The sequence below is a fragment of the Heteronotia binoei genome, chromosome 21 (assembly GCF_032191835.1).
Source record: "Heteronotia binoei isolate CCM8104 ecotype False Entrance Well chromosome 21, APGP_CSIRO_Hbin_v1, whole genome shotgun sequence".
NCBI lineage: Eukaryota > Metazoa > Chordata > Lepidosauria > Squamata > Gekkonidae > Heteronotia > Heteronotia binoei.
In genome coordinates this window covers 33,182,875-33,207,897 of record NC_083243.1, presented here as the reverse complement: position 1 = coordinate 33,207,897, position 25,023 = coordinate 33,182,875, and positions in this window count along the sequence as shown.

Genomic DNA, 25,023 nt, shown 5'->3' with positions numbered 1-25,023 from the left:
TTATCCTTCATTATTTCCTATGGAAGGAAGACATTTAAAAAGGTGTGCTGTCCCTTTAAATGTGATGGCCAGAACTCTCTTGGAGTTCAATTATGCTTGTCACACTCTTGTTCCTGGCTCCGCCCCAATGTCTCCTGGCTCCACCCCCAAAGTCCCCAGATATTTCTTGAATTGGACTTGGCAACCCTAGAGCAGTAGATTCTTCAGCAGAATCCAAGAGGTATTGCCTTTCTGTCTGCCTGAAGCACCCATAAAGAAACAGCCATTTTGATCATAGGAGGATGCCTGGCTTGGAACTTCTCAACATCTGGTGAATGTGTAGGGTTGCCAGTCTCCAGGTAGTGCCTGGAGAGCTCCCACTTTTACAACTGATCTCCAGCTAATCTTGCTGCTTTGAAGGGGGAACTCTATGACATTGTACCATGCTGAGGCCCCTCCCCTCCCCAAACCCCAACTTCTCCTGGATCCACCCCTAAAGTCTCCAGTTATTTTCTACACAAAACCTTGCAATCCTTGACTGAACTCATACATCATGGTTGCTATTTGGTGGTCAGTTGTGCCTAGTATGACAGCTGTTTGGTGGAAGAGTCAAATCAATGTTCTCAAAATTTCAAAAGTGGCTATAGGCTCAACAAGTTTGGGGATCTCCGCTCTAGGATGTGCAGCTATTACATGTGCTTATAAATCCCCTGACACCAAGAAACACCTTACAATCAACGGCATCATCCAGCCTTGCATTTGTGGCACCATCAGGAAGTTGGAAATAACCTATATACCAACAAGATATCTCAAGGACGTGCTCCAAGTCTTAACCTTCAAGTCAGGTTGCACATATCTGTCCTATGATCAGGGAGAAGCATAAAATCATGAAAACCCACTCTTTCAATGAATTAATTATTCAACAAACAAGTTCAAGGAATTAAGCATGTAGCCACTTGTTGGGAAGGGCGGGATATAAATCATAAAATAAATAAAATAAAATAAAAATAGAACACAATAACTGTTTCAACTTTCATCATGCATGCATATATGCATGCAAACACACAGGACAAGGCTTGCAAGATCCAGACTTTCTGAGCCCTCAGACACTAGTGATGCTGCAAATTTTGCTGTGTGAATGTGTTCAGAGGTTGAACTTAACATGTGGCAATCAGCTGTGTGCATACAACTTGCTGTCTTTGATTTGTACCAAGCAGCCACAAATGCCTGTTGAACTAGTTTGCATTGGATTTCCCCAAAACTGTGCATGCACAGTAATGCTGCTGATTCAAACTGATTGACATTCCTTAGTGTCAACTAAGGACTACTTAGCTGGACATTAAAGGACAGGATTTTATTGAAACACAGAGCTTATTGATGACTGATTTATGTGAGTTGTGACTTTTTAGTGGCAAAGAGAGGGAAATTGTCTGGATCTGACGCAATATGTTCATCTGTGTTTTTGCCCTATCTCATGGGAACTGGAGTTATTTTTCATGGGGTGCCCTTGAGTCCCCTAGGGAGCCATGTGATTCTCATCCTGCATCATGACAAAAAACTCCTCTGATTGGATACAACGCATGTTACACATCTCACTTATTTACCAGAGCACGATCTGCCTGTGAGCCTGAAGCATATGGAAGCAACTTATACAGGAAAGTGGGCAGAAGCAGCTACTCAGACAGCTGTCAGCCGGAATGCTGTGAGCATTGCGGATGCAAAGCAGATTGACATGCTGTCTAATTTGAACTTCAAGCAAAACAGTGAGATGATTGGATGAGGGGTTTGGCTTGCATGTCATCAGAAAGTTAGGATGCCAATCACATTGTTACTGAGAGGCGCTGCCTGTCAGTATGGAGCACCCCAATACCTAGAGAGAGAGAGTGGGGCTCCTATTTCTGTTAAACAAAATGGAGTCTGATCAGAAACAGGCCAAGAAAACACTCCATCTAAAGTGGAATAGACCCAGCAGAGAGCTTGTTCTGGTTGGCGCCTGAAGTCTGCCTCTCAGTGTAATCTCACCTATCCCCACCCCCAATACCTCCGCTCAAACAGGATGCATAATAACATGGGAACTGCTGGTAAGTGTCATTCTCACTCTGATCTTGTTGATGGCTCCATCCTTCTACCCATAATTTCCACTCTTCCACTTCCATTCAAATTCATGATATGACCCATCCCACCACTCCAGGTCTTTGTCTTTCCTAAAGGATCCCTTCCTGAGTGTCAGCCAAAAGTGGTAACAAACCATTCAGTCATGTCCTAGCCCATCATTCTAGTAAATGCATGGAATTTCCGATCTATTGTTTTAATTAAACAAGAAAGCAATCACCGGGCCATCTATGACTCCTTAGCAATAACTATCCCCATTCGATGGATCTCTATATAATATGGGTCAAAACCCATTTCAGCATGCATTCTGTAGGGCGCCATTTACAGTCTGTACCCCCCGTTACTCCTGTAATTGGGTTTATAGGGCATGTCACGCTGGCCACGCTCGTCCCTCTCTCTGTATTTCCACCAAAAGGACATCTTCTCTTCTGGATCAGGTGAATATTACCCGCTTCAACAACCCTTAAATTCCTCAGTCGATAACCTCTATTTTTCCTAGTTTCTTGAGTGGTTGTTTGTGTATCTGTGAGTGTGAATCCTTTTATTACATACTGGAGTAAAACATTATAAAATACCACTGCTTGGACTATTCTTGGCTGAAAACCTAATCTCTGTATCATTGAAAGCAAAGATCCTTCGCTCCTAATTCGCTCTACCAAGTCTCTTAGGTAATTTCCCCATTAAAAATAAGAGACTCAAAGTATTGCCAGTAACAAATTGGTGTTCAAACGCGGGCATTTCCTGAACGTCTGAATTACAAGAATGCACACGTGTCTTTAAGTGCTCAGAACGTAGAGGGAAGGTTTTCAGCGGAATAGCTCCAGAATTTGGCTGCAAAGACTGATATTAAAACAGTGTGAATGCGTGTGAGTGAGTGGCTCTAGTCGAGCAAAATCTGTCTTGTGGGTTGGCTTCCCAATTTCACCTCTTGCAAGGATCTTTAGCAAGATGCCCCGACTATTCCACAAGGATTGCGGTCCGCCCCAATCCGTGAATATAGTTCAAACACAAGTGGCTAAAGATCCCTGGGCCCCAGCCGCCCCGAGGCTATTTCAATGGGTCTATTTTGGATGGAAAATAGGCTAGGATAGGGTTTCCCAAACTTTTCTTTCCCATGGCCCAGTTATTTTTACACTTTGACTTCGTGGCCCACTAATATTTGAAGGTGGAGCTAGGAGACTTTGGGGGTGAAGCTGGGAGACAGGAATTATGTCATCTCCTGTGGTGTCAAGGACCAAGTGATGTCATTTCCGGGGCACACTGAACCAAAACTCTATCTTTTCCTGGGATGTCACTTCCAGGGCACTCCCCCAAACCTGTCTCTTCTTTGGAAGTAAATTCATTTTCAGAAAAATCTCTCTGAAACTCATGCTGAGCCAAAATGGGGGTGGAAAGTGGGTGGTCCTCTCTTTTCACCCCCACATCTGCATGCATCTGGTTGTGTATTCTTCTCTAGCTTGCAAGCACTCCTAATGCCCATGTTCAATTGCCTGCACCACCTACACATCCCTTCCTCAACAGCACTGGCTAGTGTATGCAATTGGGAGTGCTGTTGCCATTGCCATCATGAATGCCAGCACTTTGTACCACCCACACTAGGCCCTGACAGCTGCTCTACCTCAAAATATGCTGAAACATTTAGTAGGCCCTTCCTTCAGCTGCTACTACTGGAACTGGAAAATCTTTCAACAGCTATTTTTCATACTTTTCTTTGGTTGAAACATGGGGAAATTGCTGTGAAAGGTAGCAGAGAACTGTATTGCAATTAATGAATTAATTTCAAGTTATATGAAGTTCATACAAGCTTTTCTGCAGTTATGCCAAAAAGGATATTTATGAGGGACTTGCAGCTTTTTTCTGGCTGTGTTTCCCATGCTTTTAAAAACAACCTCTTGTGCAGATACTTAGCCAGTGAACTACTTTCATCCTTTTTAATATCTACAGGAGGAGTTTAATTTTGGTGTCAGACAGCTGTTAAAAGCAGGACCAGTAAAATGGTGCCAAGTTCATAATACCATCTCTTCCAGTGCTGTTGACATATACCGCAGTAATCTCCAGTAATCTCTTTCTGCCCCACACCTCTTACTCTCACTCACTCACTCACACAGAAATCTCATAGATTTCTGGCTACAACTGAGGGTGCCAACTTTTCATTGGCAGAGCTCCTATGTCTGCAACAACAGTATGATGAACAGAAAAGTTTCATCCAGTAAAAATGGAAGGAAAGAAAGACAGAGAAAGGGAAAGAATGAAATGGAAGGAAAGGAAAGGAAAGGAAAAGAAAAGAAAAGAAAAGAAAAGAAAAGAAAAGAAAAGAAAAGAAAAGAAAAGAAAAGAAAAGAAAAGAAAAGAAAAGAAAAGAAAAGAAAAGAAAAGAAAAGAAAGATATGGAAAGCCATGTTGGATCAGGCCAGTGGACTATCCAGTCCAAAATTCCCTCTCACAATGCCCAAAAAGCATCAGAAAGTCCACCAGTGGGGCCAGGGCACTAGAAGTCCTCCCACTGTTGCTTCCCCTCCCCCTCCCAGGACCAAGAATATAGACAGAGCATCATTTGCAGGAAAAGAAAGAAAGAAAGAAAGAAAGAAAGAAAGAAAGAAAGAAAGAAAGAAAGAAAGAAAGAAAGAAAGAAAGAAAGAAAGAAAGAAAGAAAGAAAGAGGAGCAAAGGGGAAAAAAGCCTTCCTCACCATTAGATGACCCCGGTCAGCAAAAATTCTGCCCCTGGGTCATTTGGTTAAAAAAAAAAAGCTACTGGAATGCCCACACCCCGCCCCTCCTGGCTGAAAAATACACACACACCCTTCTTTGCCACCCAGGCCTTCCGGGGAAATCACCCCAAAAGAACATACTGCAAGGCACATGAAAGCTCATTCCTTGAAGAACACTCCATGGGTCTAAAGTGCCAGTGGATGCTAGCTTTTCTCTCAAACACTGGGAGTGGGGGAGAAGGAAGGAGAGGCAGCCCAGCTCCTCTCTGCACAACACAGAGATGGGGCGGGGCTAGCTTTGCTGGGGGTGGGGCTAGCTTTGGCTTTTCTTGTGACCCAGTAGTGAAGCTTCTGTGGCCTGGTACCAGGTCATGACCCTGCAAATGGGAAACACTGGGCTAGGATCTCTGGTTAGGAAAATCTGCATCAACACATTGGCATATATAAAAGACTTTAAAAGAAGCACTATAACCCCTTCCCCTGCCCACTGTCTTAAAAGGCAAAGAGAAAAGGAAAATTTTGCAAGAAATGTAGTAATAAGTCCTCCTAGGGTCACCCCCACTGAGGCAAGAGGCCCAAGTGAACGGCTCACCCTCTTCTGTGTTGTTAGGGTTAGACATTTTTCCCTGGACTATGGAGACTGGTACCCCTCCCAGCCAAAAAGCCTTCCAAGCTCTCTTTTTAGTGTACAGAATTTGCATAGTACACACACGACCTGACGCGCAGTCGGAACGGTGTGATTTTAGTTTGTTATAAGGTTAGATTGTTGTTACATTGCTCCCCCAGGACCCCTTTTCCCTCCTAACACCTGAGCTGACGTGCAGTTGGAGAAGTGCAGTCTTAAATCGGTATAGTGTTAGAGTTGTTCCCTAATTCCCCTCTTCCCCCCTGGAGCTGATGCGAGGTTGGAAAAGGAGGACCCTCCCTTAGAATTAAGAAGGAAAAGTGTTGTTTAGAGTGAAACTGGAAGTTTGCAAAATCCCTGCTGAAGCTAACACGTAGTGAAAAGGCAGTGGAAAGTTTTTTTTTAACTGTCTCCCGTGCACTGGAGCTGGCACGGGGCCGGAAAAAGTGGAGAGAGACGTCTTGTAGTGTGGTTGACTAGGTTAAGTTTGAAGTGAAGTAAAGGAATAGGATTGTGGGTTTTAGGTTTTGGTATTGATATAAGAGTATAGGATAGGGCATAGGTTTAAGTTTTAAGGTATAGCAAGATAGGTTAAGTGAATAGGCCTAAGGTAAGTTTAGGTTGTGTGAGGTGAGTTGTGGTATAGTCGTCTTGTTTGCGGTGTGTAAAAATGAGTCAGAAACCAGAGTTAGACAAATTTGGAAAATGGTTGGCAAGGCAAGGAAAGAACCCTTGGGAAGTAGGGTTCTTTGAGAGTCCCAGCCCTCTCCAGACCCTTAGGGAAGCTTTCCAGAAGTTGTGTGAGAAAGGAAAAATTGGACCGTCAAAGAAACAGGAGCTAGCTGCCTGGGGAATGTTTATTGCGCTCCAGGATGCTACCTCATTTATTGCAGGTGTGCTTGTGCGAAATGAGGAGCTAAGTTCCAGGCTTGCCCAGATAGAGAAAGAGATGACTGTGCTGAAGGAGGAAAAAGGGAAATAGCTGTGTTGAAGGAAGAAAAGGACATAGAGATGACCGCAATGAAGGAAAAACACGCAGCCAAAATAGAGCGGAAAGACAGGGAGTTAACTATAAGGAATCTAGAGATGGAGTCACTCAGGACCAGCTGCAATGCCCAATTCGAAGCGGCACAGTGCCAAATTCAGGATTTGAATGTGGAAAAAGAAGCACGGTTAGACATTACCCAAAGGGATCTGGAGGAAGATTTTGAAGGTCAGAAGGCAGTTTTGGCTCAAGAGCTGGAGCAGCTCAGAAGTGCTGAAATTAATAATTAGATGGAGCGGAGGGTCCTTAATTCAACCCTTTTAGCCCACCAACAAAAATGAGGAACTATTTGTGCAGCATAGTAAGGCCAGGGAATGCATAAAAGAGTTGCAGAAGGAATTGGAAGACGCGGAACTGCAGTACCGAGCCCTGCCGCACCCCACTGCTTACTGTCCTCCACTGCGAAGACTGCCCATTTATACTCACTCTCTGCTTCCTATTACTCAGCCAGTTTTTGATCCACAAGAGGACCTGTCCTTTTACTCCATGACTCTCAAGCTTTCTAAGGAGCCTTTGATGGGGAACTTTATCAATTACATGTGTAATTGACTCAGATTTGGGGTCACATTTTGTTGGGGAAGTCACCAAAGAACTATGTAAGGCTCTGGAAATTAAGCAGAGGTTTCACATTGCTGCACATCCACAGTCATCCGGAGCCATAGAGAGAACAAACCACATCTTAAAGGAAGCTCTCAGGAAAATGGTGTGATCCACTGAGAAGGACTGGGACGAGAAGTTGCCCATCATCCTCATGGCTCTTAGAGGAACAAAGGCCGTGCATGGTTTCATCCCACACCTGGTTATGACGGGGCGAAAAATGCTACTGCCAGAAGCATTCTGGATAGATACCCAAGTCCCTTCTGAACTAGAGCCTGCCTTAGTCACGGATCAATGGGTGTGCACATTGATCAGTGAGCTAAGCAAAGTTCACCATCACCGCCAGCTAGGAGTCGCCCAACAGAGGGTGGACAAGAGACTGGGCTGGGTCTGAAATCCTCAGCCATGGGAAGCGGGACAACAGGTTATGTATTGCAAGCTGTTCCAACAGAGCACTCTCTGATGGCAAAGTGGCAGGGGCCAGTAAAAATCACAGAGAGTGACCCCTGTGTCTATCAAGTAGCTATCCCTAGAAAGGGAGCAGAACTGAGGCTCAAATATTTTCATTGTTCTCAGTTGAAGGAGTGGAAAGGGAAGGCGCCGAAAACAACCACTCCTAGTGATCCTCCTGTCTCCATATCAATGAGGAGGTCTATGCCTGTAATAAATGTAAAACAGACTTCCTTAAGCGCACAAGCGCAGCCTGACAAAGTCTGCCTGGCCGATACTTTCATGACCCTTTTGGAAGACGTTTCTGCTCTCCCAAGTCAGCCAAGGGGGGAAGGATGCAATCACATGAATAAAGTTTTGGGGAAACATGTCTGGAGAAACATAATAATTCCTTCCACAGGTTGCATCCCAGTCCGATCGATCGCTGGATATGATGGTAAGTATATTTTATTTTGTGCTGCTTGCAGCAAAAATAGGTGCGCACCTTGTACAGGCAGAATGATCTGAAACACTAGCGCAAGTCTGGGATTATTATGGCTACCCAGAGGCTGCAGGAAACCCCCCGTGCTTGGTAGCTAGACACGGGAAGTTTACAAATGTGTACCAATGTAATGGAAAGCAGGATCCCGGAGAGGCTATGATGAACTATCTAGCCTGGAGCCCAGAAACGCTTGTAGTTTTAAAAGGGTATACAGACTTGAGAATGACTAAGGCCCTGCAAGTCTACCCCTCAGAAGGTATTGTGAATTGTATTTATAAGGTATCCAGAAAGATTGAACAGTTTTGTCACCAGCCGAAGCTAACGACGGAACCAGTGATCCCTGTAGTATGCCGGCTCATGCCCAAACCCTACAGGGTCCCATTCACAGAATCCCCCAGTGCACAGTTATCCTCCTGCTCGATATCCACCGCTGTTTGAAATATCGGCAACCCATTAAAAATCATTGTGTCGATTGAAACGGACCACTTCCTTCCCCATACTACTGAGTTCCCTATAACATTGACAGACCCAAACGGGAAAAATATCTATTTTCCTCCATGGAATGGAACCCACTGAATTGGGTCACTGAAAGGAGAGAGATGTCAAAACAAGGACCCCTCGATTGGGTTGTTAATTTGAACAACACGGAATGTGGTAATTCAACGAGTGATTCAAAATTTATTATGCTTGGCACTCTCGTCATTAATACCATCCATATCAAAGGCAATTACTCCTTGGCACTAAGTAATCTGACCACTATTGTGAGGAAAAGCCCCCTACTTTTCATACATATGGACATCGTGGTCACCAGTGTGGTTGCCAGGGTGCCTGGAGATTTGACTCTCACACATCTGCTCTAAGAAGTGGACTTTGCTTACAGTTTCTAAGGCTTATGTGGCAGCTTTGCATTCTACATCTCTGAAGGGTGTTAGCCAGAACTACAGACATGCTCCAGCTGCTCCTTGTGTGCCCAGTCTTGGCCACTGCAGTGGAAGAAGCCAGGCCACCATGTTTCCAGCCTGTCTCCCTGAACCAAGGGCTTAACACCACCAGAATCCATCTTGCTTTCCTGATCCAAGCATACCCTGCCAGGCTGGACTCATTCCTTCTCAGTGGGAAGATCACGTAATCACCCTGTGTCACCCTTTGCCTGCAAGCAACCCATTTGCCTCATGAATGGATTAACAGCTCCACTGTTGATCCTAATTGCTCAGCAATACCAGAACAATAACTCTTGTCCAGCAGAAGATGAGATAAGAGGAAGAACATCTCCTGTCTTCATCAAGTCTTTTTGTCTTACCCGGGTGATACCTAGGCCAGTATTTGATTCCCTATTGTCACCTTTCCAGATAATCCCATTTAAACTTAAGTACCCAGCCATTCCCATTCTTACTCCAGTCTAATACCTTGGAGCCGCCTCAGGCAACAGTGCAGCTTGGAAATTTCCAGGTTCACTGGATTAAGGTGAAGTTCATTGGTCAAAACTGGCATCCAATTAGGTGTCAGCAAAGGACTCACCATTGGCTCTGCTAATGTCCTGCCTCCTTGGTCATCATAGAGCCTCCCCCTGCTCCTCCCCAAGACCTCCCAGCCCCTGAAGGGTCTGAGGGAGTCTATTTAACCTCTGACCCAACTCCACTCATGTGTGCTTTCTATTCAGCAACCCCCATTTCCCGCTGTATAGATCCATCCCCGATTCCTGATCAGTTTCGGGTCCTCCCCCATTCCCTCATTCGTCGCCATTGGAGTCTTCCTTGGAGTCTGCGAGAGGTAGTATCACCCTGTATGTTCATCCTTATATGTACCCCTATCGATCTATCTATATTTCTATAGACCTGTGTGAATGTGTGATTGTTTTTGTATTTTTATCTTGTATGAAAGAACTATTATTTCAAATAAATTACAATTGATTTTATTAAATTAGAGTCCAGTTAATTGAACAGCACTCTCTGAATGGTTGAGCCTGGTATACATTGATAAAAAGATTCCTATTAAAGCCAAGTGCCCATTAAACTAATTCCCCAACCTCGTTTCGAGGGCATTTGGCCTAACACTATAGTCTTCGATCCATTGATTGATAAGGTAGAATCCCTCCAAACTCTCCAATATCCGGTGGTAGGATCCCATGTATTGAAACGTAATTGGCCAGAGACGGTCTTAATTAAACTACAAATGTCAGCCAAAGAAGTTAAAATTGATTTACAAGAACTAGACACCTTGCTTTACCTTAAGCAATGTGCCCTCTATATTCGACCTGGTGAGATAGGCTGGAAAAAAATGATGGATATGTTATAATTCAAAATGCTGCCCAAACTATTGAAACGTAGTTTTGCAGACTGGGTTTTGCAGACTGGGAGCAGGCATGGCGGTCTTAGATGTAGCTAATCTGGAAGTATTGTCTAATAAATTATCACAATCCGCCGCAGACACAGCTAAATTAGGAGAGCCTAGCATGTAATCTATGCATTTTTTGGCTGGCGTACAACATGCTATCAGTTCATTGTTAATTACCTGGGAACAAGTAATGGAAGGAGACTTTCACCTCCTAACGGACAACCTTCTCTCTCTTCAGGAATACGTGTATTTAGCAATTGCTTGCACTCAAGCACAAGCCATTAACTCGGCGACCACCATGGGTGTAATTAGACAAACAATGGACGGTCATATTCCTCAAGAAATTTGGCATCTCCTAAAGGCGCACATGACCAAAAGAGAGGTGCAATTGGAAAGCTGGTGGTCCCTAGAAAAAAACTGTTTTTAATCAGGCTCTGCAACAACTAACTCTGTTAATCACTACTGTAGATGCCAGCAACATTTTTGTTGCATATTCAGTTATTCCCCTGGGTCTTCAAATGAATTCAGATACAGTACTCTGTGCCCGGGATAGTAATAGATGGGCTAGAGATACTCCTTCCGGTTGGAAAACTGTTAATGTCCAAGGTTCTAGACATAAGGAAAAGTTAGGATTTATATGTGAAGACGATGCATTTGAGGAACACCACCCTTGCCTGAACCTGGAAATAAAGGCCAATGCCAGTATGACTCCACGAACGAGTCCCAATCAGCTTTGGTGTATGTGGGCCAAGTCTGTGTTTGCCTGAGGATGAGTTTCAATTATGCTATTTTAAATTCACTTTATGTGCAGCCTATGCTCCCCAAGATCAATTGATGTTTTTGCAATTTTTCCACTATACACGGCTGTGACTTTAATTTTTCCACCCCAACTTGGACAAGGCAAGAAATGTTTTTGTCTCCCGCATTATATCAGTCTATTTCTGCCGTCTCCCTTGGTCTGGGGCTAGAACTCATTTGCAGTCTACTCACCCACCCCCTCTTGAGTCAGGAATTGCAAAAGGTCAAGGAGGCACGGGGAAATGGCGCCCTCACTGTCATACACAATGGAGCACAGATTGTGAAAATCTCTGCCAACATTATTTCTGATGCCAAACACTCTTGGTGGGATGTATTTCTTGGATGGAGCCCTACAGCCGGGGCATTCTAAATGTTATGCTGCACCCCATCATTGTAATCTTAATTTTTCAAGTTATAGTAGTGGTTACATTCATAGCTATAGTTTGCTGAGTCCACAAGCATATCAAATGCATTGAATGCTTTGCATACTCCCCACCCTTGGAACTACTGCAAGCCAGGAAGTAATATTGTTGAATACCTATCAGTTTCCTCCTTCTCTTTCTCTCTCTCTCTTTTTTAATCTTTTCTTTACTGTATTTGGTGGTTGGAGTCCCAACCCGAAGACCAAAGTCTTCAACAAAAATTTGGGGTTGCTGTGATCAGCCCTGTGCAAGTTTCTGTATTGTAGTGGCTCCACATTATAGAGTTTGTTGTCTCTGACCATCAATCGGGGTTTACGTCGAAAGCTTAGACTGCTCTTATGCATGATACACACAAGGAAAAGGTCACCTGTTCGACAGGCACTCCTGCTTTCCTATCGGGCAAGCCCGGGTCAGGATAGACTCACTGGAGGCCATGGCCCCAGATAATGAAACATCGATGACACACAGATCCTACTTTGCAGAGATCGACTTTAAGAATAGCATGTCGACTAGAGTGTGCCTGACATTGCACTAATTAATAATACAATATTGCACCCCTTTGCATATTATGTGTGTGTGTATATATATATTCTGTAAATAATACCTGATAGTAAGGATTGCCACCAGAGTAAGCCTGAAACATTTCTCCCATGATGCCTTCAGACAACTGTTTTACATATGCTCAGCCCCATTAGAAAATGAGGCATGCTTGGAAGAAATATGGATAACACTGGAGGATTGTGGGAATGAGATAGGAGGCTGTACTATGCAAGTGGCCTCCACTCCCAAAGTTCTTGCAAAACATGCTGTCTTTTACAATTGAAATGGAGGAGACCCTGGTGTCAGGATCTCCTGGGAAGCAAAGGGGAGAGGAACGGACCTTCCCTGGCCGGTTAGTGGTCAGGATTCGGTCCACATTTTGTGGGACCCCCTGTTGAAGAGAGACTCACGTGAGCCCGTTTGACGATGGGAGAAAAGGAATACAGGCCTGTATCGCTGAGCCTCAGTCCTGCACTACTAAGTCCCCTTGAGTTCATGATAAAAAAAATTACATGTGGTGCCAGCACAGAGGGAGGATTATGAACTAAAAGAGCTTTATAAAAATAAGTTTAGGAGGTTGTGTTATTCTAATGAATAAGTTCAGTGATTTTCTAACCATGTACCCATGATGCTTTAGTCTATTTAGCATAAGATGGGTTTGTTGCCCTATCAGAATTTTTCCCTTATGTCAGTGTAGTGCTGCTAAGAAGACTCCGTGCGGTCTAGAAAAAGAATACAACCCCATTTTACCAACAAGTCCTGCAACTGTGCGACGACCTAGTAGCTTTCCCCTTTTGGGTTTTTTATTTCTTTGCCCATTCAACTGTTTACCAACAAGGAGTGGCTTGAAGACCAGGCCTGGAGACCTGAGTCTCTGTAGGGAGAGGGAATTGACGGATAGAGAGTGGGAATTGTCCCTTTCTGTGGTGTAGCGACACTGAAATTGCTGGTGATTGTCATTGGAGAGATGGCAGCCTGACAGGCTGGGGTCTCTGGTTCGATGGGGCTCCAGTGGAGGAGGGGAGGCGTTTGCCTCCAGGGCTCTAAAATCACCTGTTCGGCATCCAAGAGGGCTATGAGTATAAGTCTGTGTTGTATTCCGATGACCCCCCCGCCCCCCGGAGAAAGCTAATTGTAATTAAGAATCAAGGTATCCTAAAACTATATTTGCTTTGGTGATAAACTAATTGTTGAGTTTGCTTTATGTTTCCAAGTGCCTCTATGCAGGATCGTGACTAGTTTTCCAGAAGCCCAGGAATTTGCATATGCCTGTTCCCTCCGCTGATCCTGAGGCCCCAATATTCCATTTATGGAAAGAGCGATTAGTCACCGGGGCAACCGTTCCGAATCGCTAGGCCTGAGCCTCCCACTCAATTGCAAACCAATGTATTATGGAAAAGAGAAATGATACATCACTGACGGGCACAGAGAAGTGCTCTGAAGAATGAGGAACCGTGGATGTAGGTAGAAAACTAAGTTAGATAGACTGGTGTTATTTTTTATTTATTTTTTTGTAACCTGGGTCAATGGCAGACTGCCTGCCAGACCCACCATGTATTTAACCTTCATGTATAGCATATGCATGTTTTAATTGCATTATTTAGCCCCATGAATAATCTTGATGCTTCTTGTAAACTAATTCAGTATAAGATCCTCCTATTTCCTGCACATAGCTACGCCCTCTTGTATTGTACTCATGCAGAAGTCTGTTCATTTTGTTATTATTATTCGAATGTGCCCCTCTTATTAATGCAGATCCAGTAAGACAAACGTCCTGAAGCCCCTCATTTTAATTTGGTATTTTTGGATTTGGTTCTAAAGGAGAAATGAGCTCCCAGAGAGCTGGCGTCCCATTTTTCTAGTTGACACTCCTATCTCTGATACTTTACTATCTCATTTTCTGTATTCTGTGCCTCTTCTCTGGAAGTGCAGTTCCCCAATGGCAGCGCCACTTGGCACCACAAATGTGCGGTCATCAAATCCATGGATAAGCACAACTGCAAAGAGGGGAATTGTTACTGAGAGGCGCTGCCTGTCAATATGGAGCACCCCAATACCTAGAGAGAGAGAGTGGGGCTCCTATTTCTATTAAACAAAATGGAGTCTGATCAGAAACAGGCAAAGAAAACACTTCATCTAAAGTGGAGTGGACCCAGCAAAGAACTTGTTCTGGTTGACACCTGAAGTCTGCCTCTCAGTGTAATCTCACCTATCCCCACCCCCAATGCCTTCGCTCAAACAGGATGCATAATAACATGAGAACTGCTGGTAAGTGTCATTCTCACTCTGATCTGCTACCTGTCGATGGCTCCATCCTTCTATCCATCATTTCCACTTTTCCACTTCCATTCAAATTCATGATATGACCCATCCCACCACTCCAGGTCTTTGTCTTTCCTAAAGGATCTCTTCCAGAGTGTCAGCCAAAATTGGTAACAAACCATTCAGTCATGTCCTAGCCCATCGTTCTAGTAAATGCATGGAATTTCCGATCTATTGTTTTAATTAAGTATCCATTCAATAAAGCAATCACCGGGCCATCTATGACTCCTTAGTAATCCCCATCTGATGGATCTCTAGATAATATGGGTCAAAACCCATTTCGGTGTGCATTCTGTAGGGTGCCATTTGTAGTCTGTACCCCCCATTACTCCTATAATTGGGTTTATAGGGCATGTCACACTGGCCGTGTTTGTCCCTCTCTCTGTATTTCCACCAAAAGGACGTCTCCTCTTCTGGATCAGGTGAATATTACCCGCTTCAATGACCCATAAATTCCTCAGTCGATAACCTCTATTTTTCCTAGTTTCTTGAGTGCTTGTTTGTGTATCTATAAGTGTGAATCCTTTTATTACATACTTGAGTAAAACATTAAAAAATACCACTGCTTGGACTATTCTTGGCTGAAAACCTAAACTCCGTATCATTGAAAGCAAAGATCCTTCGCTCCTAATTCACTCTACCAAGTCTCTTAGGTAATTTCCCCATTAAAAATAAGAGACTCAAAGCATTGCCGGTAACAACATTTCTTACACACCTCTTCAGCTTCCCTGGCAGTCCAACCTACTCGCAAAACAACAAATTGTACATAAAAATAAGTATATAATAGCTTTCTGTATCTTTTTGTCTAGCAACAGTGACCTCCAACAAACAATCATGGGGCCATTTTCTCCATTAGGTGTTAACCTTAGGCCTTTCTTAAGTGGCAGATTTCTGGGCTGCAATTAAAAGAGAGCTAGGGTTGCCAGGTCTGTGTTGGAAAATACCTGCAGACTTTGGGGGTGGATCTGGGAGAGGGCAGGGTTTGGGGAGGAGAGGGACCTCAGCATGGTACAATGCCATAGACTCCACCCTTCAAAGCAGCCATCTTCTCCAGGAGAGCTGATCTCTGCCAGCTGGAGAAAGTTGTAAAAGTGGGAGATCTCCAGGTCCTACCTGGCGGCTGGCGATCCTAAGGGGAGCACATTTAAAACCAAGTAGTTGACAGTGGTGCAGAGTGGTACAACAACAATACAACAACAATTTTTATTTGTATCCCGCCCTCCCCGCCGGAGCAGGCTTAGGGCGGCTAACAACATTATTTCATACATTAATCATACAATCAATAAAACTACTACATTGACAGTTTAATTAAAATTCTAATTAAAATTCTAAAATTAATAAAATATATACTGAAGAAGAAGAAGAAGATATTGGATTTATATCCCGCCCTCCACTCCGAAGAGTCTCAGAGCGGCTCACAATCTCCTTTACCTTCCTCCCCCACAACAGACACCCTGTGAGGTGGGTGGGGCTAAGAGAGCTCTTACAGCAGCTGCCCTTTCAAGGACAACCTCTGCCAGGGCTATGGCTGACCCAAGGCCATTCCAGCAGGTGCAAGTGGAGGAGTGGGGAATCAAACCCGGTTCTCCCAGATAAGAGTCCACACACTTAACCACTACACCAAACTGGTTCTATGATTACGTTTACATTTATGATGGCGAGTTCTTTAGCAGTTTCCCTCTTAATCGGTGAAGGCCAACCGGAAGAGGGTAGTCTTGCAGGCCCTGCGGAACTGTTCAAGGTCCCGCAGGGCCCGCATTTCCTCTGGAAGTTGGTTCCACAGGCGTGGAGCCATGGTAGAGAAAGCTCAGTTGCAGGTGCTTTGCAACTTCACCTCTTTCGGCCCGGGAATGTTCAGCAGGTTTTTCCCAGCTGACCTCAGTGCTCTCTGGGGTTCATACGGGGAGAGACGGTCCCTAAGGTAGGCAGGTCCTCGACCATATAGGGCTTTAAAGGTAATAACCAGCACTTTGTAACGAATCCGGTACACAACTGGCAGCCAGTGCAGTTCGCGCAGCCCAGGCTGTATGTGACCCCATATTGGGAGCCCCAACAGCAATCTAGCCGCCGTGTTCTGCACTAGCTGCAGCTTCCGGATTCGGTACAGAGGCAGCCCCAAGTAGAGGGCATTACAGTAGTCTAGTCTCGAGGTGACTGTTGCATGAATCACCGTTGCCAGATCTTGACGCTCCAGGAAGGGAGCCAGCTGCTTTGCCCGCCTCAGGTGGAAAAAGGCTGACTTGGCAGTGGCTGCAATCTGGGCCTCCATTGATAGTGAAGGCTCCAGTAAAACTCCCAGGCTCCTGACCCGGCACGCCGCTTTCAGCAGTGCCCCGTCGAAGACTGGGAGAGGTATTTCTCTTCCCCGGGCGCCCCGATCTAGGCAAAGGACTTCTGTCTTCGCTGGATTCAATTTCAGCCCACTCTGCCTTAACCAAGTTGCCATAGCCTGCAGAGCCCGGTCTAAATTCTCTGGGACGCAGTCAGGCCGGCCGTCCATTAGTAGATAGAGCTGGGTGTCATCCGCATATTGGTGGCACCCAAGCCCATATCTCCTGGCAATCTGGGCAAGGGGGCGCATATACTGGTAAGCTGCAGTATTGCAGTCCAAGCTCTGCTCACGACCTGAGTTTGATCCCAGCAGAAGCTGGTTTCAGGTAGCCGGCTCAAGGTTAACTCAGTCTTCCAAGGTCGGTAAAATGAGTACCCAGCTTTCTGGGGGTAAAGTGTAGATGACTGGGGAAGGCAATTGCAAGTCTGCCATGAAAATGTCGTGCTGCGATGTCACCCCATAGTCAGAAACGACTGGTGCTTGCACACCTTTGCCCTTTTTTTTAGTTGATAGGAAGTAAGTTGCTTCATTTGTAATATGATATTAGAGGAGGAGTTTTTGGATACAGTGGACCACCAAAAACAAATAAGTGGGTTCTAGATCAAATCAGGCTTGAACTTTCCCAAGAAGCTAAAATAGCTAAACTGAGGCAATTGTACTTTAGTCACATTATAAGACAAAAGTCACTGGAAAGGACAATCGTGCTAGGAAAAGGGGAAGGCAGTGGGGGGGGGGGGGAGACATGAGATTGATTGACAGATGGAGAGCTGGCATAGAAATAAATATTACTGTCTTAGACCTGCATAAAGTGTTTAATAGGTTGTTAAGCACCCTCTGGGTATCATTTGCTTCTTGGCAGCATCAGACAGTTTGCTGAGACCCTACGTTTAGTCACAAAATTCTCCACATAGAGAATAGCAGGGCTTTTTTTAATAGCAGGAACGCACAGGAATGCAGTTCCAGCTGGCTTGGCATTGGGGCTTTGGCCTAATCTGCAAATAAATTCCAGCTGGGCTTTTTCTCCAAAAAAAGCCCTGTGTGAAACAATGGTGATATCAGGAGGTGTGGTCTAATATGAACATAAGTTCCAATTGGGCTTTTCTACCCCCCCCCCAAAAAAAAACCTGTGTGAAACAATGGTTATGTCAGGGGGCATGACCCAATATGTAAATGAGTTCCTGCTGAGCTTTTTCCACAATGTAATGTACTCAGTGACGAGACGTGTTGAAGGCAACATACTTTATTAGCGGGTACATGACAAGAGAGAGAATGGCTGGCCAGGTCCCGATTATATACATGCCCCGGAACAACCCTCCGTGAGGCCAGGTCCAATCCTGGTCAGTTAAACTTCCCGCCACAGATCTTGATTGGCGGTGCGTATTAGCGAGCTACATCCGGGGACCAGTGGGGTTCCACTGGTCGCCTCTGTAGCGTGCACTGTGCTGTACATAGGGATTAGAATGCAGGACATAACACTCCTCCCCCCCTAGTTCAGGACACATAGTCTTTCAAGTATGCTGGTGCCTGGCGTTCCCTGGTCGACCTCCTCGGGGTTGCTTAGGGAGTCGGTGCGGCCGCTGCGGCTGGCGGGGCGACGGTTTCCCCTTGTTGAGGTGTTGCAGGACATTGACTGGCTGTCGCTTGTTGCTCGTACGGAGTCTCTTCTCTGGTGGGGTCGCTTCCGCCGCTGTGGTGCTCTTCCGCCCGTGCAGTCAGTGCGGCCGGCATGGGCAGGATATTTTCCGGGGGTGTTGCTGTCAGTTCTTCCCTGCTTCCCCCGCCCTCCATGGCGGTCAGTTCCTCTGGCAAAGTGCAGCGGCGCAACTGATTGATATGCCTCCTGAGAACCTGGCCTCCCTCTGTCGAGACCTCGTATGAGCAGGACCCGGTCGCGTGCAGAACCTGGGCGGCTAACCACTCCGGGCTGCTTGCAAAGTTCTTAGCATACACCGGGTCCCCTGGGAAGAACCCCCTGGTGGCTTCCCTGGTTTTGGGGGAACTGCGGAGGTCAGTGGCCCGGTTGGGATGTAGCCTATCTAGCCTCGTGATCAATTTCCTCCCCATTAGTAATTCGGCAGGGCTTGACCCGGTGACGGGGTTGGGGCTGATTCGGTTGTCAAATAGGAAGGCTGCCAGGTGGTGGTCCCAGTCGCCCTGTACAATACGCCCCAGGGCCTCTTTGGTGGTGCGTACCATGCGCTCAGCCTGGCCGTTGGTGGCCAGATGGAAGGTGGCGGACCTAATGTGTTGAATGAGATATCTATTCAAGAAATCCCGGAATTCCCGGGAGGTGAAAGCGGTCCCATTGTCTGTGACCAGGGTATCGGGGATTCCGTGTGTGCAAAAGACCCTTCGCAAGGCTCAGACTGCTGCTGCTGTGAAGGTGGAAGCTACGGGGATCACCTCTAACCACTTGGTGTATGCATCGACCTAGATGAAGAATATTTGGCCCTGGTATGGCCCTGCAAAATCTAAGTGAAGCCGGGACCACAGCCTCCTGTTGGACTCCCAGCGGTGGACGGGGGCGCTAGACTGAGACTCTTGGCAGGGTTGGTACCTTCTCACCCACCCGTCTATCTCGTCATCCATACCCGGCCACCATACTTAACTGCATGCCAGGGCCTTCATCCGCACTATCCCTGAGTGTGTTTCGTGTAAAGCCTCTAACACTTGCTTCCGCAGTGAGGGGGGGACCATCACCCTGCTCCCCCAGAGTATGCACCCCTTGTGTGTGGACAGCTCGTCTCTGTGCAATGCGAACGCCCTGAATTCTGGGTCCAGCTTGCCCTCGGGCCATCCCCTTCCCACCCAGTCCAAAACACGTGCGAGTATACGGTCCCTCCCCATGGCCCAAGCCACTTCAGCGGCGTGGAGGGGCCGCTCGGTTAGAGTCTCCATAAGCATCACATGGTGGGCAGGGGCAGGATCTGGTTCCGTCGAGGGTAATGGCAGGTGGCTGAGGGCGTCAGCATGTCCCATGGCCTTGCCCAGGCGGTGAACCAGGGCATATATATATGAGTTTAGGAACTGGTTCCACCTCAGGACTCGCTGTGATACTATTTGCGGGGTCTGGCGGTCTGGGGCGAGGAGGCCCAGGAGCGGCTTGTGATCCGTGGCGATCGTGAAGTGCCTACCATATAGGTAGTTGTTGAATTTATGCACACCCGCCACAATTGCCAAGGCCTCCTTGTCGATCTGAGCGTAGTTGCGCTCTGCAGGGGTCAGGGTCCTTGAATAATATGCCACAGGAATCTCCCTCCTGTCTGGAAGTTGGTGCCCCAGGATTGCACCCACCCCGTACGGGGAAGCATCGCACGCCAAAATCCATGGTAGGGCTTCATCAAAATGGTGGAGCACCAATTGGAAACAAGGAGGTCTTTGACTGCCTGAAAAGCGGTGGCCTGCTGCTTCCCCCAGACCCACGGGGTGTGTTTATTGAGCAGCCTGTGGAGGGGTTCCGCGATGGCCGCTTTGTGGGGCAAAAACAAATGGTAAAATTTAATAATCCCAAGAAACTTTGTAGCTCCGCCTTGCACATGGGGGGCGGGGCGTGGACTCTTGCCCTGGTCTTGTCCTCTGTCGGGTGGATTCCCTCGGCGTCTACCGCAAATCCCAAGAACTCCATCCTCGGCACCCCTAGCGAACACTTTTCCATTTTTAGTTTCAGGCCCGCCATCTGGAAGCGGCAGAGCACCTCTCTCAGGCGGCTGCTGAACTCCTCCACATTCGGGGCCGCGATCAGAATGTCGTCAAAAAATGGTTGCACTCCGGGGATCCCTTTGTGAAGAGAGTCCATTATGCTCTGAAAGATCCCCGGAGCTACACTAACCCCAAATTGCAACTGCCGCACCCGAAAAGCTCCCCTGTGGGTCACAATAGTTTGAGCCTCTGCTGTCTTGGCGTCTACTGGGAGTTGCTGGTACGCCTGGGCCAGGTCTAGTTTTCCAAAAACCTTGGAACCCGCTAGGGCTGCCAGGACGTGGCTGACCACTGGGAGGGGTATGGGTTGTCCTGTAGCGCTTTATTGATAGTGCACTTGTAGTCAGAGCATATTTGCACATCCCCGTTCAACTTCACTGGGGTGACTATGGGTATTTCCCAGGCAGCATAGGATACCGGTTCCAACACTCCCTGGGCCATGAGTCGGTCCAGCTCTGCTTCTATTTTAGGTTTTAGAGCAAACGGACTCGCCTGGCCTTCAGTCTTATTGGTCTAACGAGGGGATCGAGAGGTAAGGTCTCCCCAGGGTCCCATCCCCAGAGTAACTTCCCAGGGTCCCATCAAAAACTTCGGGGAATTCCCAGCACATGTTCTCAAAGTTATTTGTTTTCATCTGCTGCACCCCCACTAATTGAATACCTAGCGGTCTAAACCAGGCCAGCCCCAGTAATGTGGTGAGCTGGCGCTTAACCACTAGAATGTCCAGTGGCCCCCTGAAATTCTTCCTCTCTACCTGTACAGTGGCCCAGTCCAAAATGTGCACGGGGTTTTTCTGAAAGTCCCGCAGTATAAAATCAGCCAGTCTCAATTAGAGCAGGCGACAGGGGCACAGTTTTCTTAGGGTCTCCTCTGAAATTATAGATATGGAGGAGCCCGAGTCCATCTCCATTTTTCATGGAGCACCCTCAATTAGGACCGACAGTCTAACTTTGTCGGGGATGGTGAAGGGCAAGTTCATTACCTGCAGGCTGGTCAATGCTGTTGTGTGAGCATCGGTCGAGTCATGGTGAGCGGCCTGGTGTCTGCAAGTTACCTTGGCCCGGCAAGCTCGTGCTATGTGATCCACCTTCCCGCAGTTCCTACAGCCCATGTTGTGATAGGGGCAGTCCCGTCTCTTGTGGGGGTCGCCACAGCTGGCACACTTGCTGTTGGTTGGTCTCTCTGTGGCTCGTTGCCGCGTGGGGGATCTTGGGCCCATTCCTTGTTGGCGGCAAAGCTAGAAGGCCTCTTTGTCCTCTGGGTCGCCCGGCGCCATCTCTTCCTGGTGGACTTCTCCTCGTGGGTTGTTGTATGCTTTGGTGGTTCTTTCAAACATGGTTGCTTCGTTGAAAGCTTGTTGGAGGGTGAGCTCCTCCTTCGCAAAGAGCTTTTGCTGCAGCCTTTCGTCTCGGAGGCCCCATATGAATCGGTCTCTCAAGGCTTCCTCCCGCTTGTCGAAACTGCAGTTTCCTGCGATCTGGTGGAGAGCGGCCAGGTAGCCCGCAGCCGTTTCTCCGGGCCCTTGATCTCTCTTGTGGAAGAGGAATCGGCGGGCGATGATGGAAGGCTGGGGCAAGAAATGCCCGGTGAGGAGTCTGATGATCTCCCCGTACGTTCTCTCGGTGAGCTTCGCAGGGGCCGAGAGACCTCTGGCGATCTCGAAGGTAGCCTCCCCGCAGATGCTTAGGAGTACGTCCCTTATGTGGCTGTCATCGGTAATCATGTTTGAGCGTACGTAGCATTCGACCCGCTCCGTGTAGGTCTCCCACCTCTTGGGGTTGGCGGGGTCGAACTCAGCAAGATGGCCCGTCATTCGCCATGGCGGCGGCGGGCGCTTCTGTCTCTTGCGGCTCCCAATTATATACATGCCCCGGAACAACCCTCTGTGAGGCCAGGTCCAATCCTGGTCAGTTAAACTTCCCGCCACAGATCTTGATTGGCAGTGCGTATTAGCGAGCTACATCCGGGGACCAGTGGGATTCCACTGGTCGCCTCTGTAGCGTGCGCTGTGCTGTACATAGGGATTAGAATGCAGGACATAACACACAAACAAATAACAAACAAAAAACCCTGGAGAATAGTGTTGAGAAAAGAGGCTTGGGGAAAGAGTTACCATTTTAAGTGAATGTCAAAGTTCCATTTCAAGTGAATTAAGAGAAAGAACAAGACATTTCTAGGAAATCAAAAGCATATATAGTTAGGAAACACAAGCAGGGAATCCTGCTAGGATTTGCAGTAACCACCTCATATCCCACTTTATCCTCCCTCCCCACATCTTTCCCTCATTCTGGTAGCCCCTATCCTCTCCTTTTGCCCACTTCCTTCTCTCCTTCCCAGCCAGCCACTCACATACTTTGTATTGACCCCCAGTTGTATTTATTACTTATTCAGTTCATTTGTACCTTACCTTTCTCCTCTCCTCCATTTTACCCTCATGACAACCCTATGAGGTAGGTTAGGCTGAGAATGACTGGCCATAGACCACCCAGCAAGTTTCCATGGCAGTGCTGATTTGAGTCTGGGTCTCCCTGATCGTAGTCTAACCACTTTGTAGCACTGGCTCTCAGCATTAGGCCACAATGCCTGACATCACCATTGTTTCACACAGGGTTTTTTTGTAGAAAAGGCTCAGCAGGATCTTATTTGCATATCAGGCCACACCCCCTGATGCCAAGCCAGCCAGAACTGCATTCCTATGTGTTCCTGCTTAAAAAAAAAAAAAAAAAGCCCTGAAGTTAGCTATCTTGCTTCTTAAGGGTGTTCAACAATACCATCTCCTTGGACCAAAATAAGAGACATATTTACCAGGTTATTCACATTAACAATGTGCCATCTTTGTTGCTGGTTTCATAACTCTCATTCCTTTAAAAGTAGCCATGGCAGAAATCCAGCAAATGAAGCTTTTCCCATTATCTTGTCTATGCATCAGGGGGAAGAAAATTGCTCTGTTTAAAGAATTAGGGATATAAACGGCCTCTGGCCAGTCATTCTCAGCCTAACCAGGTTTCGGATTCAGTGGGATCTCACAGGAGCGCAGCTCCTGAACCTTTTTGAGAGTTCCACCTCCTCCTTCTGAGAATTCCACCTCCTTGTCCATTGACTAGTAGGAGCAGCTGCATAACAATCCCTGGATGAGCTCCACCACCTATTTTTTCAACAAAATGACCCCTGAGCCTAACCTACCTCAGAGGGTTGCCATGAGGATAAAATTAGGAGTATGTCCATTCTTAATTTTGTGTGCTTGAATGTTGTTATGAGGCTTTTCATTTCATTGCTGGTGCTCCAGTTTGGTGTAGTGGTTAAGTGTGCTGATTCTTTCCTTGGAGAACTAGGTCTGATTCCCCACTCCTTCACTTGCAGCTACAGGAATGGTCTTGGGTCAGCCATAGCTCTTGCAAGGGTTGTTCTTGAAAGGGTAGCTTTCTGTGCGAGCTTCTCTGAGTCCCTACCTACCTCTCAGGGTGTCTGTTGTGGAAGAAGAAGATATAGGCGATTGTAAGCCTCTTTGAGACTCTGATTCAGAGAGAAGGGTGGGGTATAAATATGTGGTCTTCTTCTTCCTGATTTTTAAAGCTATTTTATTCCATTTTTGGACATTAATATAATCTATATGCAATTGATGTAAAAAGAGAATTCAAATTGCATCAGACTAATGGGGAAGATCTGGTCCAAAGAAACATAAAGTGGTATGAAAATAAGAACTTAATGAGTTGGGTTTACCAACACAGGATTAAAATAGAGATTTTCAATTAAAAAATTGTAGAATTAGCCCTGGCCTGGATAGCTCAGATAAGCCCAGTCTCAACAAATCCCAGAAGCTAAGCAGGGTTGACTTAGAGGGGAGCAGGGCTTTTTTTTGGTAGAAAAAGCCCAGCAGGAACTCATTTGCATATTAGGCTATACCCCCTGACATCAAGCCAGTCAGAACTGCATTCCTGCTCAAAAAAAGCCCTGGATGGTAGATCTCTTTGGAATATCAGCAGCCAGGAGGCAGAGGCAGGCTTTATTCAGCCACCTCCATGCCCCTAGTAAGGTCCTCCATGCCTCCAGTAGGGGTCAGTCACCAGAGGTCAACATGGCTTCTAGGTGCACACACACTCACGCACAAATACCAAAATAGGAAAAAAAATGCATCTCTGGCATAATTTGGACAGGTTAAGTTTCCAAAAGGCACTGGAGTAGGACTGGATAAATTGTTTGGTAACCTTATAGGCATTTTCCCAGCTGATCACTAAACATTTTGTTGAAAGTGAAATTGGAAGTGATCTGAAACAAGTTTAACAAAAAATAGCCCAAGGAGTTGTGTGTAAGAAGAGCCACATATTTCTCAGGGGAGAGAGTTCACCATCCCTAACGGTGTGTCTAGTGGTGTTTTGAATGGCCATCACCGCTATTCTTTTCCCTACCTTTGGCTTAGACCAGAAAATACAAGAAACATTTTTTCCCCTTTATACTAGACTAGAATTTGGCTTGTGTCTCCAGAGCCTTGATTAATCCACTGCACCTAGCCTCCCCCCACCCCTTCCATGGTCTATAAAAGGAAAAGTTATGGTTCTGAATGAGCATCATGCAGGAGAG